The sequence below is a fragment of the Peromyscus maniculatus genome, chromosome 1 (genome assembly GCF_049852395.1).
Source record: "Peromyscus maniculatus bairdii isolate BWxNUB_F1_BW_parent chromosome 1, HU_Pman_BW_mat_3.1, whole genome shotgun sequence".
Classification (NCBI taxonomy): domain Eukaryota; kingdom Metazoa; phylum Chordata; class Mammalia; order Rodentia; family Cricetidae; genus Peromyscus; species Peromyscus maniculatus.
The window spans coordinates 97,922,552-97,942,101 of NC_134852.1; positions in this window are offsets into that span (position 1 = coordinate 97,922,552).

A 19,550-nucleotide genomic window follows, 5' to 3' on the forward strand; every position below is an offset into this window, starting at 1 on the left:
TATTGACAAGGCATCACCTAGTCTTTTTTCCAGAAATGACTCTGTATTTTCACTGAAGTGTGGTGGTATTGTGTTCCCCAAAATATTGTGCACCCTAATAAACTTATCTGGGGTCAGAGAACAGAACAGCCACTAGATATAGAGGTTAGAAAATTGTGGTGCACAAGCCTTTAATCCTATCACTTGGGAGGCAAAGATCCATCTGGATCTCTGTGAGTTTAAAGCCACACTGGAAACAGCCAGGCATGGTGACTCATGCTTTTAATTCCAAGAAGTGAGCCTTTAATCCCAGGAAGTGAGGGCAGAAAGCAGAAAGGTATATAAGGCATGAAAACCAGGAACTAGGCTGGTTAAGCTTTTAGGTTTTTGAGCAGCACAGTTCAGCTACGAGGTATCCAGTCTGAGGAAACAAGATCAGCTGAGGAATTGGCAAGGTGAGGTGGTTGTGGCTTGCTCTGTTTCTCTGATCATTCAGTGTTCACCCCAATACCTGGCCCTGGGTTTGTTTATATTAATAAGAACTTTTAAGATTCCTGCTACACTGAAGACATTTAGTTCTCCCTACATCCTGAGTTAACTGATTTTACCATACGAGGGCATATAAAACATTTCTAGAGTAAAGGGTATAAATTGCAGTTCCAACAACTCAGTGACTACTTCATAAGGCTGCTTCCTCATTTTCAAACCTGGGATGGTTGGCAGAATGCAGATTAAAGACTGCCTTGCAGAGTTTAGGGAGATGGGAAGTAGCACATGGAAAAAGAGTTGAAAACTGAGAATTCTTAGGCAAGTTAATAACTGTTATACAAAAATAAATTTGGCTATAAACAATATCAGTGTGAAACATAATAATTGTACCCCAAGAGAGTACTGTTTGCAGAGTTCCTGAGATGGTATGTACTTCTCTTTACTTCTTCTGTTAGGTTTTACTCTAAACTGTGAATCAGTGGTGTGCAATCTACTCTTAGAGTGTAGTTTCCTGAAACAGAAGGGATAGAATGGTTTATTTGTTTTCTTTCTGTTATTCTTTTATTCAAAGACTGTTGCTAAATTCTATACAGAAAGAACCCTTCAAAAATGCAATTAATGGCTGGGCTGCGATGGTGCAAGCCTTTAATCCCAGCACTCAGGAGGCAGAGCCCGAAGTATCTCTGTGAGTCCGAGGCCAGCCTGTTCTACAGAGTGAGATCCAGGACAGGCACCAAAACTACATGGAGAAACCCTGTCTTGAAAAACAAAAAACAAACATACAAAAATGCAATTAATGAAAACTCTCTAATGCTCTCCATCTTAAGGTGAAAGTCCAATGTCTTTGATTCTGACACAGGTGTAAATAGGCCTCAGGTTTGGAGAGAGCTACACAATGTGCCAACTCTCCACATCTTCACCTCCTACTCTACCCAATAAATCTGGCTTAAGGGCTATGCAAATACTTTTCCCACAGTTTGGATCTATGTTCCCCATGATATAGATATGACTTCTTCACCCTTTGGACTCACATTGCATTTTCTCAGTGATCTCCCTCATTTCTTGGTGTGACATTGCACCTTGCTTCTACTCCATACCAGCTACTGTCCTCCTCTTGCTTGACCTTGGTCTGTTTTTAACATCACTCACCTCCCTCACACATTGACTAACTGTCTTATCATTGCCTTCCTCCAACTGGACTGTTAGAGTAGAGCCTGTAAATATGTGGCCACAGCAAGAGACTCCTTCTAGAAATATTATGTATCATTTACTCTCAAATTAAAGGACCTATATTTCTGGAGACTGAGAGGTATAGGCCTGTAACCCTAGCACTCAGAAGGCTGAAGGTGAAGCTGATTAAGCAGGTTGTTCATGAGCTTTCAGCCAGATTGGACTATATAGTGAGTACTCCATCTCAAAAAAATATAAAAACATAGGTATATAAATAGAAAATGTAATTTTGATACACAAATGCTTTTATATGAGAGTGACTTACTTGGAGGGAGATGTTTTGAAGGCAATTATTACAATTTAAATGCATAATTCCTGGGATGAAAAATTATACTGGGACTTTCTATTCACTCTAAACTCCATACAGAAAAGTGCATATACACTTGCTGCAATGTCAGCTACAGAACTGAAATGTAATTGTTCTATAGAATGTGTTGCAGAAGTTCTTGTATGGTTTTAGTGTTGTCACTTTGGATTTTTGCTTTGGGGTTTGTTGTGATTGTTGCTTTATAAATGTAGTAAGTCAATGTGTATTCACCATACAGGAAATTTTACACAATTTTTTCTGAGTGAACAGGAGGATCTAGAACCATTTATTGGTAATATAACTCCAAAGTCCTGTAGGATCCAACAGAAGGTAAAAAGCATAATAGTTATGATGACTCTGAACTCAACCTTTCCCTAGCAGGTGACCTGTAGGAACTTCTCATAGTCACAACTTCTTCTGTACAAAAGAAGCAATATAAATACATCACATGATGGTTACATTGTATACCAATTAAATGGAAAGTGATTAAGACAGCATATAAATCACTTCTGGAACATGTGTCAGCTAAATAGTCTGAGAGTTCACTCTAAACTCTAAACTGAATATGACAGTTCTTTTGTAGAAGATTTTAAGAGTGGTTTGGGTATTGCTTTTAATTTTTTTAATTCATTAACTCTATTATTTACAAAAAGCTTGCAAAAAATAAAATGTTACTTTGTTGTTTGAGGTATATATTTATATTTTAATATATATTCACAAATAGGTAGTTTGTTATATCCCTTGAAAAATGAACATTTAACCAAAAAATACAATGTGAAGTGAGGGAAGTAGTATCACAATCACACTGTATCTATGTGTACTTGTTCTTGATTTTAAAAATTATGATCTAGTTCCAAATACATCTAATTATCTAAGATATATCATAATTATCTAAGATCAGTGATGTACTAAAATACCAGACAAGTCAAATATTCAACACAATCAATAATAATAATAACAATAATAACATTTTGCTTCATTTGAAAGTTGTTTATTTGGAGTATTTATTCTTTAAGGCACACACTTGTCATTTGATCATTTTTGTATTTGTATCTTTATAGTTTATGGGAATACATTCAGCTCTCTGTCACTGAGCTAAACTTCCAGCCCTTTGATCATATGATTTAAATAAGAAAAGAACGATAATCATATTGGTGATATTTGAATAGTCACTGTACACAAGTCAGACATCATCAAGCTTCGCAAATAACTCAGTTTAAAAGTGATACAATCTTGGCCGGGCGGTGGTGGCGCACGCCTTTAATCCCAGCACTCGGGAGGCAGAGCCAGGCGGATCTCTGTGAGTTCGAGGCCAGCCTGGTCTCCAAAGCGAGTTCCAGGAAAGGCGCAAAGCTACACAGAGAAACCCTGTCTCGAAAAACCAAAAAAAAAAAAAAAAAAAAGTGATACAATCTTTAAGATATGTACTCTGTTCAGACATAAAGATATGTACTCTGTATACACACACACACACACACACACACACTTTAAAATCACAAAAGAGGGAGATAGCAGTCTGTTCTCCATTGTGAACTGCATGGCCATTGTCCATTAACATGAGAGGAGAAAGGAGAACTGACCTGCAACAGGAAAACTAAACTTTAAGACAATGACACTCAGAAACATACACAAAAAAGAAAATGTAAACAGCAATGTGACCATCAAGGCATTATGCTACCAGTGTTGGCATGTAGAATTTACATTAAGTGTGTGTGTGTGTGTGTAGGGGCACACGTACATGTGGAAGTCAGAATACAACTTTATGGAGTCAGTTCTCACTGTCCATCTTTATATGGGTTTCTAGGATACAACTTATTTTGTCTGACCTGTCTGAAAGTGCCTTTGCTGACTTAGCCATCTCTCCAGTCTCTATATTTAAATGTAATATGCCATTCAAAAGCAAAAGATTCAAGTTCATGACTTAGGCAGTCAACAGGTAATTGTCACCATATTTAAGAGAATCTGATAGAGGAGGCAAAGTAAGGAATACTGCCTTCCTGGACCAGCACTGCAATACAGAGTGAGGGAAATGCCTCTTAGTCACTCATGCAGTCAGCCCTGAATCAAGGGCAGAGTTGTGAAAACAGCCTCAAGTATTCTAACCTCATGTTAATGGGCTGCCTTCTGTGCTGGGATGAAATTCTTCGAGTAAATTGTTACCTACAGAGTAACCATGTTCGCTATTGAGGCCGACAATATTTGCCTTCTATGGAAGAATCGGTGTTAATGTAAGATACACCACGTTCTTGCAAAAGTCTGTAATGTTCCTACAACAAGATACTTAATAACTTTAAGATTAAATATAACTATTTCCTTCCCAAGGCACATCTGTTTTTTAATGTAGATATATGAATGAAACTGAATCATTTTTCTTATAAGTTTGATATATAAATACCTCCAAAGAAAGTTGATTTGAGAGTTTTCACAGAGGTTGTCAGTGAGAAACAAGAGCAAAGTTTTCTAAACTACATTAGAGAAAATAAACTGTTCACCCATCGTGGGTGGTTCCATCCCTGTGCTGGTCCAGCGTTCTATAAGAAGGTGGGCTGAGCAATCAGAAAGCAAACCAGTAAGCAGCTCCCCTCCATGGCCTCTGCACCACTCAGCTCCTGCCTCCAGGTTCCTTCCCTGTTTTGGTTCCTGTCCTGATTTCCTTCAGTGATGAACAGCAATGCTGAAATGTAAGCCACATAAACCCTTTCCTCTACAATTTGCCTTTTGGTCATGCTGTTTTGTCGTAGCAGTAGAACACACACACACACACACACACACACACACACACACACACACACACACACACACAGTAGATTAAAAGTGAATTGGGATTTTAAACATGCATACCGATCCGGCATAATTTTTCTCAGTAAACATCAATTTAGGAGACTTTTCTGCAGAAATATACTTTTAAAAGTGCTGTTGTTATTTAAGCAGAGGCTATTTCCGGGATTAACAGGGCATGAGCTTTTTCCAGTTTTTTGGTCTGGAAATTAAGGAAGGAAATCTGACCATGAAGCTACTTTCTCTTGTAGTATATTGCCACCTACTGGTAATTATGGCTGATTGCACATTTTTAGAACTAATGAGTGTAGCAAAGTCCTGCAGAGACATTTTGGGTCTCTAAAACATTCCATTTCCTGAGAATTTTGATTGTAAGAAAAAAATCAGAAAAGTATATGTAACTCTAAATGGTAAAAGACAGTATTATCACAGTGTATTGATTCAGGGGGCCAAGGCAAGATGATTGTGGGTGTTCCAGGACATTCTTGGTTAGACTGTCTGAAAACCAACATCATCATCATCATCATCATCATCATCATCATCATCATCATCATCATCATAATAATAATAATAATTCTATAGAAACAAAATGCTCATAGATATTCATATATTTTCCTGACACCAGGATGAAACTTTTTTGTGGAGAAAAACATCACCTTGACCAACAGGAATTTCACAGCATCATGGGAAGCTGACAGAGCAGATATGCTGCTTATATTAATGTCTCTGTCATACCAAGCCAAGACCAATGCAATGGTCTTATTATTCAAAGGTCCTTGTAAATAGTCCTCTGTCTCACTGTCAGCTGTATTTAATAAAGAGCAGGCCGCAGGGATAAGATGATAAATTTAAACCAATCCTTACTATTGAAACTGAGGGTTCAGTGTAAGTAGCACTTGAAGCTGTTTTGGGTGGTGTGGAAGAATCACATTAGAAACTTCCATGTCCTTTCTGTATTTGGTTTCCAGCACACTAATTTATTTATTATATTGCATTGTCATAAAATAGATATGTTAATTTCAATAGTTAACATTAGGTGTTTCTAAAATCTCAAAACAACTGAATTCCTCAAATGAAATAATTTTGTTGATTTAAAAAAATTATATTTTCATTTATAAAACTTAATAGAAAAATGTCAATAATTTGCCAGGAAGAGAAAGAGCTATTATTAGCCTCTTGCAAAGTGAAAAACCAGATTAGCTGAAGTTTATGTATGCCCAAGAAGGAGCAACCTCATTTGTAATCAAAAGAAAATCAATTAAAATAAGGAAAATTATAGTTTTATAATTTTTAGTGTTTATAAAAATTTGAGAGAAAAGGAACACTCATATATTACAAATAGTATATAAACTGCTATGGGATGAACCTTGGACAATTTTCTAATTTGCTACAACATAGCAATCTCATTCTTTGTTTACTGTACACAGAGAAACACTCAAAGACAGTATGACACTGGTGCTATCATTGGGCAGTTATGAAAAAATTCTGTGTTTGACACTAAAAGAGTGGGTGAGCACATGAAGGCTGACTACTATAATGAACATTATAAGAAACCACCACAGTTATCATGACTACAGATCATCTCATGGAACACTATGGCTGATCAGTATAGTAACCGCTACAGCTGAATACAATAGTAACAATTACAGTTTACCATTACAGCTGATCATAGTAAGCAACAGAGATGACTGTCACACAGCTGATGGAAATAACCATCTTCCAGAAATCATAAGGCCTTGGATATCCGGATGTTTACAGCAGAAAGAAAGAATCTATTGGTACCAATCTACACAGGGTAAAATCTCACGGTATAACATCTATATCTCTATCAATCTAGAAAAGTTGTGGTTCCAATTCAACTATAAGCCAAGCTGGCTTTGGAGAGGGAATTGGCTTACTCCTTCTCTAAACCCAAGCATATTGCTAAAAGAAAAGATTGAGAGATTCTTCAGTGCCATATCAGAAGAGCCCTCTGGTGTGAGACAGAAGGAAACCAATAAAAAGGGGCCATTGTCTTCAAGATTCTAATTCTTTCCATGCTTACTCTTGATTTCTCGGAATCCTTTCTTACATGTTATGTCCTCTTTAAATCCAAACCTCCCATTTTTGATAACAAGTAAGTTGTTTTCAATAGCAGTCTCAGAAGTCTCCAGAAGGAAGATGGGGCCCCAACAACAACTCTAAACAATCCAGAATGATGCCATGGTAATCACCATCATACTACACTTCTTACCAGAATTTCAGACAATCTTACCCATTACTCTAAGATTTTCTGTGGAACCTACAGTTAGTGTAACTGAAATTTAACTATCTGAGCTTTCTCACAGTACCCAACAGAGATACCATCACCCCCAAAACAGCAGGAAGTAATTCTAAGAAAACGACACCCCTTCTCCCTAAGGTTTCATATTTTTCAGGGTTATGGATGATGGTTATAGGGTTGGGGGTGGAAGAAAATATTAAACTCAATATTCTCCTTAAGAAAAGAAAAGATGTCTCAAAGAAAGAGAAAAGAAATGGCATGGATATGTATAAGATATTATGGTAGATTATTTTATGTACTAGTAAACAAATTTAGTAAAATTACAGCCTAAGATAATGTGCACTGTAATTTGCACTGCTATGAATTCTTATATGTTGATACAAATATAAACTATTGTTATATTCCTGTTTAAGATAATTTGTATGTTTATACAAATACAGAACTATATTTGTTATAATGTACATATATTTCTACTCTTACTTGAAATATTTGTATATTGATGCATATGTAAATTTATATCTGTCATACTTTATGTATGTTCTACTTCTGTTTATAATATTCTTTATATTGATATATATTTAAGATTATTGTCATATTGCTTATTGCACTATATATTCCTACCTCTGTTATAAATATCTTGTGTATTGTCACAATTTTGAAGTCATTGTTCTTTACATACATTTGCTTATAGACTGTTTACTTTGTTTACATGAAGCCTTAGTCCTTAGGTTATTTTCGTAGATAAGACTTATAGATTTATAGTCACCTACACTTGTCATCTCTATAGTTATGTTAGTTAGGTTATCCAAATTTACAGATACATAGGTCAGATGGACAGGTAATCTTCAAACACTTCATGGACCTAGAGAATATGGCATTTAAATAACTTAGAATTCTGTTGACATGAGACACAATTGCTCCTGGCAGCACCAATTTGATCCTGAGAGAATGTTGGGCTTCTAAGACATTTCCTTTTGGAAGTTTGTCTTCTTGGCACAAAATGGCCTACTGGGCAAAGAACTGCCCTTGCCTCAACTGCTGACAGTATGAATGCTGTCCTTTCTTGACAAGCACAAAATGGCCTACTGGGCAAAGAACTGTCCTTGCCTCAACTGCTGACAGTACAAATGCTGTCCTTTCTTGACAAGCGGAACACAAGGAAAGCGACCACTATACTCTGCCAAGAGAGGGTAAGATGGTCTTTTAGAATTCCTGCTTCTGAAAATGATCTGTCAGATACTCTAGACCTGTAGACAATTTGAATGCACCAATAATACAGAGAAACATTAGGTGACTGTCCAGGCTGCCAGCTGTCTCAGTCTACTCTTGCAAGATTCTTGAAAGGTGCTTGCATCCATCTTCCATTTCTCAGGTACCATTATATTCCTTCTCAGGTCTTTGATGAGACTGAAGACTAGCATTTATATACATATAAAATCTTAGCTAGAACATATTAAGTATTAGATTCAGGTTCTTCAGGATAGGACACCTTTTGGAATGATATTTGTAACATACAATTTACCTACGCTCTAGACTTCTCTGGATTTTAGTATATATTTCTTGCTTGATATTGTTCACATTGAATGAAGTTCCATTTTATCTAGGTCATTATCCCCATTACTACTGGAAAATATTTGATAACCATTCCTTTGCATATAGTCTTGTATTAAGTTAGAACCTTCTTATTTAGACAAAAGGGGGAGATGTAGTGGGTAACCATTCCAGCTTTGATCTGGAAGTTCCAACCCCCATTGAGGCTTCAGTAACTGTCACGCCTACAAGGCAGGGCAAAGAGAGTGCCCTGAGGACCCGGGATCCAGATGCACCACCCTTTCTTGGTTCCTGGACCCTGGACGCTAGAGGTAGACCAAGCAGAGTTCTCCAGAGAACACCACCGGACTGCGCTACGTCTTCCTCAGGCCCTGCAACCTACCTATCCCTTCATTTGTAAGTTATGCCACTAATAAACCCCCCTTTTAACTATGTGGAGTAGCCTTAATAATTTCACCAATATCATAATCACAGTTATCATTATACCTAATCCATACAACTTTCCATCTCTGTGTCCACTTTACCTGACCACTGGTGACCACTACAACTGATTAACCGGTCTAAGGACAAATGTAACCACCAGAACTGACTATCAAAGATAACCAGAATATTGATGACTATGGTTTTCCATCACACTAGACACTAAAAATGATCACCACTGAGACCACCAGAGTGACAAATATGGCTGACCATCATAGTGACCATTATGAATTACCATCACAGTGAACAATTATGGTGATATTTTATTTGTGCAGAAATGTGATTTTATATGTATGTTAATAAATAAAGTGACTTCATGAAATATATAAATACACTTCATGTATTTATATATTTCAACTGAAGCATTTATTCACCTAAGTTAATTCATATCAATTTTAAAGTAGGTTTGTCCCAAATCTTTGATGACACTTTTTAGATAATTTAGAAATAAATGTTATTTCAAAATAAAAATCATACACAAATATTATGAAAAATGAAATGACTGATCTTTAATGCTTATTCTATACAATAATCAGTTTCATAGCTTTATTGTTTATCGATTTCATTTTTGAATAGGAAAATTTACATGTTTCTTCTTGTATAACATACTATCTCCTGTGATTAACTCTTTACTCATTAACTTAATATATGCAAGAGACCAATAGATATCAATCAGTTAGGGGAATTGATTGGAATGTTTCTTCATAGCATGGCAGAAAAGTAGTCCAGTGTAGTGGTGGTTGTGGTAAGGTTGCTGTTACTTTTGATTGTGGGGATGGTATGGTAGTTCTCTGTCTCTGTCTCTATCTCTGTCTCTGTCTCAGTGTGTGTGTGTGTGTGTGTGTGTGTGTGTGTGTGTGTGTGTGTGTGTAGAAATAATAATTTCTACAAAGAGGCAATTAATTTGAAAGTAAGTGGGAGAAAGTCATGGAAGGAAGTGAAAGGAGGAAAGTCTTCGTTGAAAATTATATAAACACAGTACTCACTTATGAAATTAAAGTAAGCGTGAAAAATAAATCTGGAAAAATACCTTTGCCTGTGCCTCTACCTAGAAGTGTTTTCTCTGGCAATTTCACAGGTTTGTGTCTTGCATTAAGGTCTTTGAGCTATTTTGAGAGGAATACTGTCCTCTGTCTTTGATACTCTTTCTTTTGCTTGAAAATACTTCCAACTGTGGTTTTAATTAGACATGATGAGTTTTTAATTTTTAGCATTTCTATAAGATCCATTTGTTTAAAAATCCTAATTTTCGAGTTGCTGACCAGCAGGGAAAATTCCTGTGGGAAGCCCCCACACACAAACCAACCCCCCCCCATAGGACCATGCAATCTACATGTCCTGCCCCAATACCCATCTTCCTGAGACCCAGGTGACTTCCTGATGCTTAGAAACCACGCTGCCAGCTCTCATTGGACCAGGACATGAGTGACACTTCTCACACACAGAGAGTCCTGCACCTAAGACCCAAGCCTCTAGGCACCGTCAGTTCCCAGGGAATCCCCATCCAACTCTGCTCCAGTTGCCAACTAGGAGGGAAAACTCCTTCAGGGAGGGCCCCTCCACTAACCCCCCCCACCCATCGGACCCTGCAATCTACATGCCCTGCTCCAATACCCATCTGCCTGAGACCCCAGTAACATCCTGAGTCTCAGAAAATGAAACTGCCAGCTCTCATTGGACCAAGAGGTGAGTGACACATACTCAGAGAGTCTTGCCCCTAGAATCCAAGCCCTGGGACACAGTCAGTTCCTGGGAACCACCACCCAACTCTACCCCAGTTGCAGGCCAGCAGGGAAAACTCCTGTGGATAGGCCACTCCCACCAAAAACCCCCATGGGACCCTGAAATCTACATGCCCTGCTCCAATACCCATCTGCCTGAGACCCCAGTAACTTCCTGAGGCTCGGAAACCAAACCACCAGCCTTCATTGGACCAAGAGTAACTTCCTGAGACAGGGAATCCACCAGCCCTCATTAGACCAATAGTGGCTTTCTGAGACACAGAATCTGCCACCTCCCATTGGACCAAGACAGGCTTCCTGAGACACAGAATCTGTCAGCTCTGACTGGACCAAGAGCCCTGAGAAGACCAAAAGCAGCTCGGTGAGTCACAGAATCAACTAGCTTGGGTTGAGCCAAGAGCAGCTACCTGAGATACAGAATCTCCCAGCTCCAACTGGACCAATACCTAAGCTTGGACCCAGAGGGGCCCCCTGCAACACAGACATAAGCAAAGAGTGGAACAACAGCAATTTGCTCAGACACAGGCACCTCTTATACCTATTAGAAGAAGAAATGGGCAGACGTCAATACAAAAAGACATACAAAAACATAAAGAGCAATACGCCACCACCAGAACCTAGCCCTCCTCCTAACAGCAGGACCTGAACATCACAATGTAGGAGAAACAGAAGAAAGTGACCATAAAATAGCTTCATGAAGATGCTAGAGTACTTTCAGGAATAAAAAATGAAAATTTCCTTAAAGAAATGGAGAAAAAGGCAAACAAAAATGGGAAGAAATCAATAAAAAAATAGAGGACAAGACAAATAAAAAATTGGAAGAAATCAATAAATCCATTAAAGAAAGCCAATAAACCCATGAAAAATCAATTAAACATGTAAGGGAAACAGTTCAAGACCTGAAAAAGGAATTAGAAACAATGAAGAAGACACAAACAAAGGGAATGCTGGAAATAGAAAATATGAGTAATAAACAGGAAACACAGATGCAAGCATAACCAAAGGAATACAGGAGATAGAAGAGAGAATCTCTAGTGTAGAGAATACAATACAGTAAATAGATTCATCAGTCAAAGAAAATACCAAATCCAAAAAAGTCATAACACAAAATGTCCAGGAAATATGGGATACCATGAAAAGGCCAAATCTAAGAATAATACATATAAAAGAAGGAGAATAATAGGAACTCAAAAGTACCGACAATATGTTCAACAAGATCATTGAGGAAAAGTTTTCTAACTTAAAGAAGGAAATACCTATGAAGATACAAGAAGCTTATAGAACACCAAGCAGACTAGATCCCCCCAAAACGCCCCTAGCCACATAATAATTAAACAAGCAAACATATAGAATAAAGAAAGAATATTAAGAGCAGCAAAGGAAAAAGGCCAAGTGACTTATAAAGACAAAGCCATCTGAATAACACCCGATTTCTCAATGGAAACTTTGAAAGCCAGAAGGACCTGGACAGATGTAATGTAGACACTAAGAGACCATGGATGCCAGCCTAGACTAATATACCCAACAAAACTTTCAATCACCATAGACGGAGTGAACAAGATATTCCAAAACAAAAGCAGATTTAAACAATACGTATCCACAAATCCAGCCCTACAGAAAGCACTACGAGGGAAATTCCAACCTAAGGAAGTCAGATACACCCTCGAAAATACAGGCAATAGATAACCCCACAGAAGAAAATTCCAAAAAAGAGAAATACACGCATGCTACCACCAAAAGATAGCAGGAATTACAACTACTGGTCATGAATATCCATTAATGTAGAAGGACTTAAATTACCTATAAAAAGACACAGACTAACAGAATGGATACGAAAGCAGGAACCATCTTTCTGCTGCATACAAGAAACACACCTCAGTTTTAAAGACAGACACTAACTCAGAATAAAAGGCTGGGGGAAGTCTTAGCAAACAAATGGTCTTAAGAAGCAAGCTGGTGTAATTATCCTAATGGCCAACAAAATAGACTTCAAACTAAAATCAATCAAAAGAGATCAAGAAGGACATTACATACTCGTAACAGGAAAGAGCCACCAAGATGAAGTTTCAATTCTGAACATTCATGCTCCAAACCAAAGGGCACCCACATATGTAAAAGAAACATTACTAAAGCTTAAATCACACACAAAATCCCATGCATTAAGAGTGGGAGATTTTGCCCCGACTTCCATTCTGGACCAGAGGTGGTCCCTGCAATCTCCATGCCCTGCCTTCACGCCCATCTGCCTGAGACCCCAGCTACTTCCTGAGACTTAGAGACTGGCCCCCAGCTCCCATCCTGCCCCCGACTTCCCTTCTGGACCAGAGGTGAGTATCCGGGCCCAACCTGGACCCCATCCCTGGGCACCAGCCACTCTGGGAAGACCTGCCCAACTTGGAACCAGGTTCTGGCCACCGGGCAGGTCCCCTTCTAGCCCCACCGGGAGGGATCCCCTTGTCCAGGCCCCCCCAGCAGCCCCTGTAATCTCTACGTCGTGGCCCATGCCCATCTGCCAGAGACCGAGACACCTCCTTAGACTTAGAAAACTACCTCCAGCTCCCATTATGCTCCCGACTTCCCTTCTGGACCAGAGACTTCTGGTCCAGATAAGAGCTTCCATCCTGCCCCAGAGTTCCCATTTGGACAAGAGAACTCCCATCTGGACAAGAGAGAGAGACTTCCTGAATCTGTCAGCTCTTTCTGAACCAAGAACACTGATAAGACCAAGCAGGAACCACAAGGAGATGGGGAGATGTCAAGGCAGAAGTACATACAACAAAATGAAGAGCAATACAGCATCACCAGAACTTAGCCCACCTCCAACATCTAGACCTGAACATCAAAAATTGGAAGAAGCAGAAGAAAGTAGCCTTATGAGTAACATCATGAAGAAGGTAGAGGCTTGTGTAGAGGAAAAGACAAGAAAATTGGAAGAACACTGTAACAACTAGAGGAAAGGGCAAACAAATTAGAAGAAAACAATAAAGTCCTGCAAGAAAACAATAAAGTCCTGGAAGAAAACAATAAAGTCTTGGAAGAAAACAATAAAGTACTGGAAGAAAACAATAAAGTACTGAAAGAAAATCATGAAAAAGCAATGAAACAAATAAAGGAAACAGTCCAAGACCTGAAAAGGGAAATTGAAAAAATAAAGAAGACACAAACAGAGGGAATGCTGAAAATAGAAAACCTGAGTAAAAGATTCAGATGCAAGTATAACCAACAGAATGCAAGAGATGGAAGAGAGGATTTCTGGCATTGATGAGACAGTAGAAGAAATAGTTTCATCAGTCGAAGGAAACATTAAAGCCAACAAAGTCATGAACCAAAATGTCCAAGAAATTTGGGACACCATGAAAAGACCAAACCTACGAATTATAGGGATAGAAGAAGGTGAAGAATACCAACTCAAAGGCACAGAAAATATATTCAACAAAATTATAGAAGTAAACTTTCCCAACTTAAAGAAGGAAATGCCTATGAAGATACAAGAAGCCTATAAAACACCAAACAGACTAGACCCCCCAAAAAAGTCCCCTTGACACATAATAATTAAACAACTAAATGTACAGAATAAAGAAAGAATATTAAGAGCAGCAAAGGAAAAAGGCCAAGTCACCAATAAAGGCAAACCCATCAGAAAAACACCCGATTTCTCAATGGAGAATTTGAAAGCCAGAAGGACCTGGACAGATGTAATGCAGACACTAAGAGACCATGGATGTCAGCCCAGACTAATATACTCAGCAAAACTTTCAATCATCATAGAAGGAAGGAACAAGACATTTGAAGACAAAGCCAGATTTAAACAATACCTATCCACAAACCCAGCCCTACAGAAAGCACTAGAAGGAAAATTCCAACCAAAGGAAGTCAGATGCACACTCAAAAACACAGGCAATAGATAAAGCCACAACAGTAAACCACAAAGAAGAGAAGTACACACACACTACCACCAAAAATAACAGGGATGAACAATCACTGGTTGTTAATATCCCTTAATATCAATGGACTTAATTCACCTATAAAAAGACATAGGCTTACAGAATGGATACGAAAGCAGGACCCATCTTTCTGCTGCATACAAGAAACACATCTCAAATTCAAAGACAGACACAACCTAATATAAAAGGCTGGGAAAAGACTTTCCAATCAAATGGTCTTAAGAACCAAGTGGGTGTAGCCATCCTGATATCCAACAAAATAGACTTCAAACTAAAATCAATCAAAAGAGATCAAGAAGGGCATTACATCCTCATCACAGGAATGATCCACCAAGATGAAGTTTCAATTCTGAACATTTATGCCCCAAACACAAGGGCACCCACATATGTAAAAAAAACATTACTAAAGCTTAAACCACATATAAAACCCCACACATTAATAGTGGGAGATCTCAACACCCCACTTTCACCACTGGACAGATCTCCCAAATCGAAACTTAACAGAGAAATAAAGGACTTAACTGATGTCATGACCCAATTGGACCTAATAGATATCTACAGAACATTCAATCCTAACAAGAAAGAATATACCTTCTTCTCAGCAACCCATGGAACTTTCTCTAAAATCAACCACATACTTGGCCACAAAGCAAATCTCAACAGATACAAAACAATTGGAATAACCTCCTGTGTTCTATCAGACCACCTTGGTTTAAAGTTAGATTTCAACAACAACAAGAACTACAAAAAACCTACAATCTCATGGAAACTGAATAATGCTCAACTGAATCACCAATGGGTTAAGGAAGAAATAAAGAAAGAAATTAAAGACTTCCTAGAGATCAATGAAAATGAAGACACCACATACCCAAACTTATGGGACACTATGAAAGCAGTGTTAAGAGGGAAATTCATAGCACTAAATGCCCACATAAAGAAGTTGGAGAAATCCCACACTAGTGACTTAACAGCACACCTGAAAGCACTAGAACAAGAAGAAGCAAAGATTCCCAGGAAAAATAGACGCCAGGAAATTATGAAAGGGAGAGGTGAAATTAATAAATTAGAAACTAAGAGAATAATACAAAAAAATAATGAAACAAAGAGTTGGTTCTTTGAGAAAATCAACAAGATAGACAAGCCCTTATCCAAACTATCCAAAAGACAGAGAGAGAGAGAATCCAAATCAACAAAATCAGAAATGAAAAGGGGGACATAACAACAGACATTGAGGAAATCCAGAGAATTATAAGGTCATATTTTAAAAACCTCTACTCCACAAAACTGGAAAACCTAAAAGAAATGGACATTTTTCTGGATAGGTACCACATACCTAAGTTAAATCAAGACCAGATAAACTATTTAAATAGTCCAATAACCCCTAATAAATAGAAACAGTCATTAAAAGTCTCCCAACCAAAAAAAGCCCAGGACCAGATGGTTTCAGCACAGAATTCTACCAGATCTTCAAAGAATAGTTAATACCAATACTCTCTAAATTGTTCCACATAATAGAAACAGAAGGAACATTACCAAACTTCTTCTATGAGGCTACAAATACCCTGATTCCTAAAATAAACAAGGATGCAACAAAGAAAGAGAACTACAGACCGATCTCCCTCATGAACATTGATGCGAAAATACTCAATAAAATACTGGCAAACAGACTCCAAGAACACATCAGAACAATTATCCACCATGATCAAGTAGGCTTCATCCCAGGGATGCAAGGGTGGTTCAACATACAAAAGTCCATCAATGTAATACACCATATAAACAAACTCAAATAAAAAAAAAAACACATGATCATCTCACTAGATGCAGAAAAGGCATTTGACAAAATCCAACACCCCTTCATGATAAAAGTCTTGGAGCGATCAGGAATACAGGGAACATACCTAAACATAATAAAGGCAATTTACAGCAAGCCAACAGCCAACATCAAATTAAATGGAGAGAAACTCAAAGCAATTCCACTAAAATCAGGAATGAGGCAAAGCTGTCCTCTCTCCCCATACTTATTCAATATAGTACTTGAAGTTCTAGCCAGAGCAATTAGACAACATAAGGAGATTAAGGGGATACAAATTGGAAAGGAAGAAGTCAAGCTTTCCCTATTTGCAGATGACATGATAGTATACTTGCGTGACCCAAAGATTCCACCCAGGAATTGATAAAGCTTATAAACACCTTCAGCAACAAAGCAGGATACAAGATCAACTCAAAATATCAGTAGCCCTCCTATATACAATGGACAAAGAAGCTGAGAAGGAAATTAGAGATATATAACCCTTTACAATAGCCACAAATGACATAAAATACCTTGGAGTAACACTAACCAAGCAAGTGAAGGACCTATATGACAAGAACTTTAAGTCCCTGAAAAAAGAAATTGAAAAAGATGTCAGAAAATGGAAAGATCTCCCATGCTCATGGATAGGCAGGGTTAACATAGTAAAAATGGCAATCTTACCAAAAGCAATCTACAGATTCAATGCAATCCCCATCAAAATACCAACACAATTCTTCACAGACCTGGAAAGAATAATACTCAAATTCATATGGAAATACAAAAAACCCAGGATATCCAAAATAATCCTGTACAATAAAACAACTTCTGGAGGCATCACAATCCCTGATTTCAAGCTCTACTATAGAGCTACAGTAATAAAAACAGCTTGGTATTGGCATAAAAACCAACATGTGGACCAATGGAATCGAATTGAAGATGCTGACATTAACCCACACACCTATGAATATATACTGTTTGACAAAGAAGCCAAAAGTGTACAATGGCAAAAAGAAAGCATTTTCAACAATTGGTGCTGGCATAACTGGATATCAACTGCAAATAGATCCATACCTGTCACTGTGCACAAAACTTAAGTCCAAGTGGATCAAAGACCTCAACATAAATCCAGCTACTCTAAACCTGCTAGAAGAGAAAGTAGGAAGTAGTCTTGAACGCATTGGCATAGGAGATCACTTCCTAAATATAACACCAGTAGCGCAGACACTGAGACAAACAATCAATCAATGGGACCTCTTGAAACTGAGAAGCTTTTGTAGAGCAAAGGATACGGTCAACAAGGCAAAGCGAAAGCCTACAGAATGGGAAAAGATCTTCACCAACCCTACATGTGACAGAGGACTGATATCCAGATTATATATAAGGAACTCAAGAAATTAGACATCAAAACGACCAACAGTCCAATTGAGAAATGGGCTTTAGAACAAAACAGAGAATTCTCAACAGAGGAAACTCAAATGGCTGAAAGACACCTAAGGAATTGCTCAACATCTCTAATCATCAGGGAAATGCAAATCAAAACAACTCTGAGATACCACCTTATGCCTGTCAGAATGGCTAAGATCAAAAACACTGACGACACTTTATACTGGAGAGGATGTGGAACTAGGGGAACTCTCCTCCACTGCTGGTGGGAATGCAAGCTTGTACAACCACTTTGGAAATCAATATGGTGCTTTCTTAGAAAATTGGGAATCAATCTCCCCCAAGATCCAGCCATACCATTCCTGGGCATATACCCAAGAAATGCTCAATCATACCACAAGAGCACTTGCTCAGCTATGTTCATATCAGCATTGTTTGTAATAGCCAAAACCTGAAAACAACCTAGATGCCCTTCAACTGAAGAATGGATAAATAAATTGTGGCACATATACACAATGGAATACTACTCAGCAGAGAAAAACAATGACATCATGAAGTTTGCAGGCAAATGGATGGTTCTAGAAAAAAACATCCTGAGTGAGGTAACCCAGACTGAGAAAGACAAATATGGTAAGTACTCACTCATAGGAAGATGCTAGATGTGGAACAAGGATGACTGGACTGCTACTCACATCACCAGTGAGGCTACCTGGAAAACAGGACCCCAAGAAAGACACTGAGAAATGGATGAGATCTACATGAACAGCCTGGACATGAGTGGGAGCAGTGAAGGGTGAGGGTCGAGGGAATGAGAGCGGGAGATCCTAGCTGGATCAAGAAAAGAGAGGGAGAACAAGGAATAGGAGACCATGGTAAATGAAGACCACATGAGAAGGGGAGGAAGCAAAGAGCTAGGGAGGCCCACAGAAATCCTCAAAGATTCCCCCACAAAAGACTGCTGGCAATGGTCGAGAGACAGCCGGGACTGACCTACTCTGGTGATGGGATGGCCAAACACCCTAATAGTTGTGCCATAAACCCCATCCAAGGATTGAGGAATATGGATGCAGACATCCATGGCTAGGCCCCTGGTGGAGCGTTGGAAGTCTAATTAGTGAGAAAGAGGAGGGTTTATATGAGTGAGAATTGTTGAAACCAAGGTTGGATAAAGCACAGGGACAAATAACCAAATGAATGGAAACACATGAACTATGAACCAAAGGCTGAGGGGACCCCAACTGGATCAGGCCCTCTGAAGAGGTGAGACAGTCGATTGGCTTGATCTGTTTGGGAGGCATCTAGGCAGTGGTACCAGGTCCTGTGCTCATTGCATGAGTTAGCTGTTTGAAACCTGGGACATATGCAGGGACGCTTGGCTCAATCTGGGAGGAGGGGACTGGACCTGCCTGGACTGAGTCTATCAGGTCGATCTCAGTCCTCGGGGAAGACCTTGATCTGGAGGAGGTGGGAATGGGGGGTGTGCTGGGGAGAAGGGGAGGGGGCAGGACTGGAGAGAACAAGGGAATCTGTGGCTATTATGTAGAACTGAATAGTATTTTAAAATTAAAAACATAAAGAGCAATATGGCACCACCAGAATCTAGCCCTCCTCT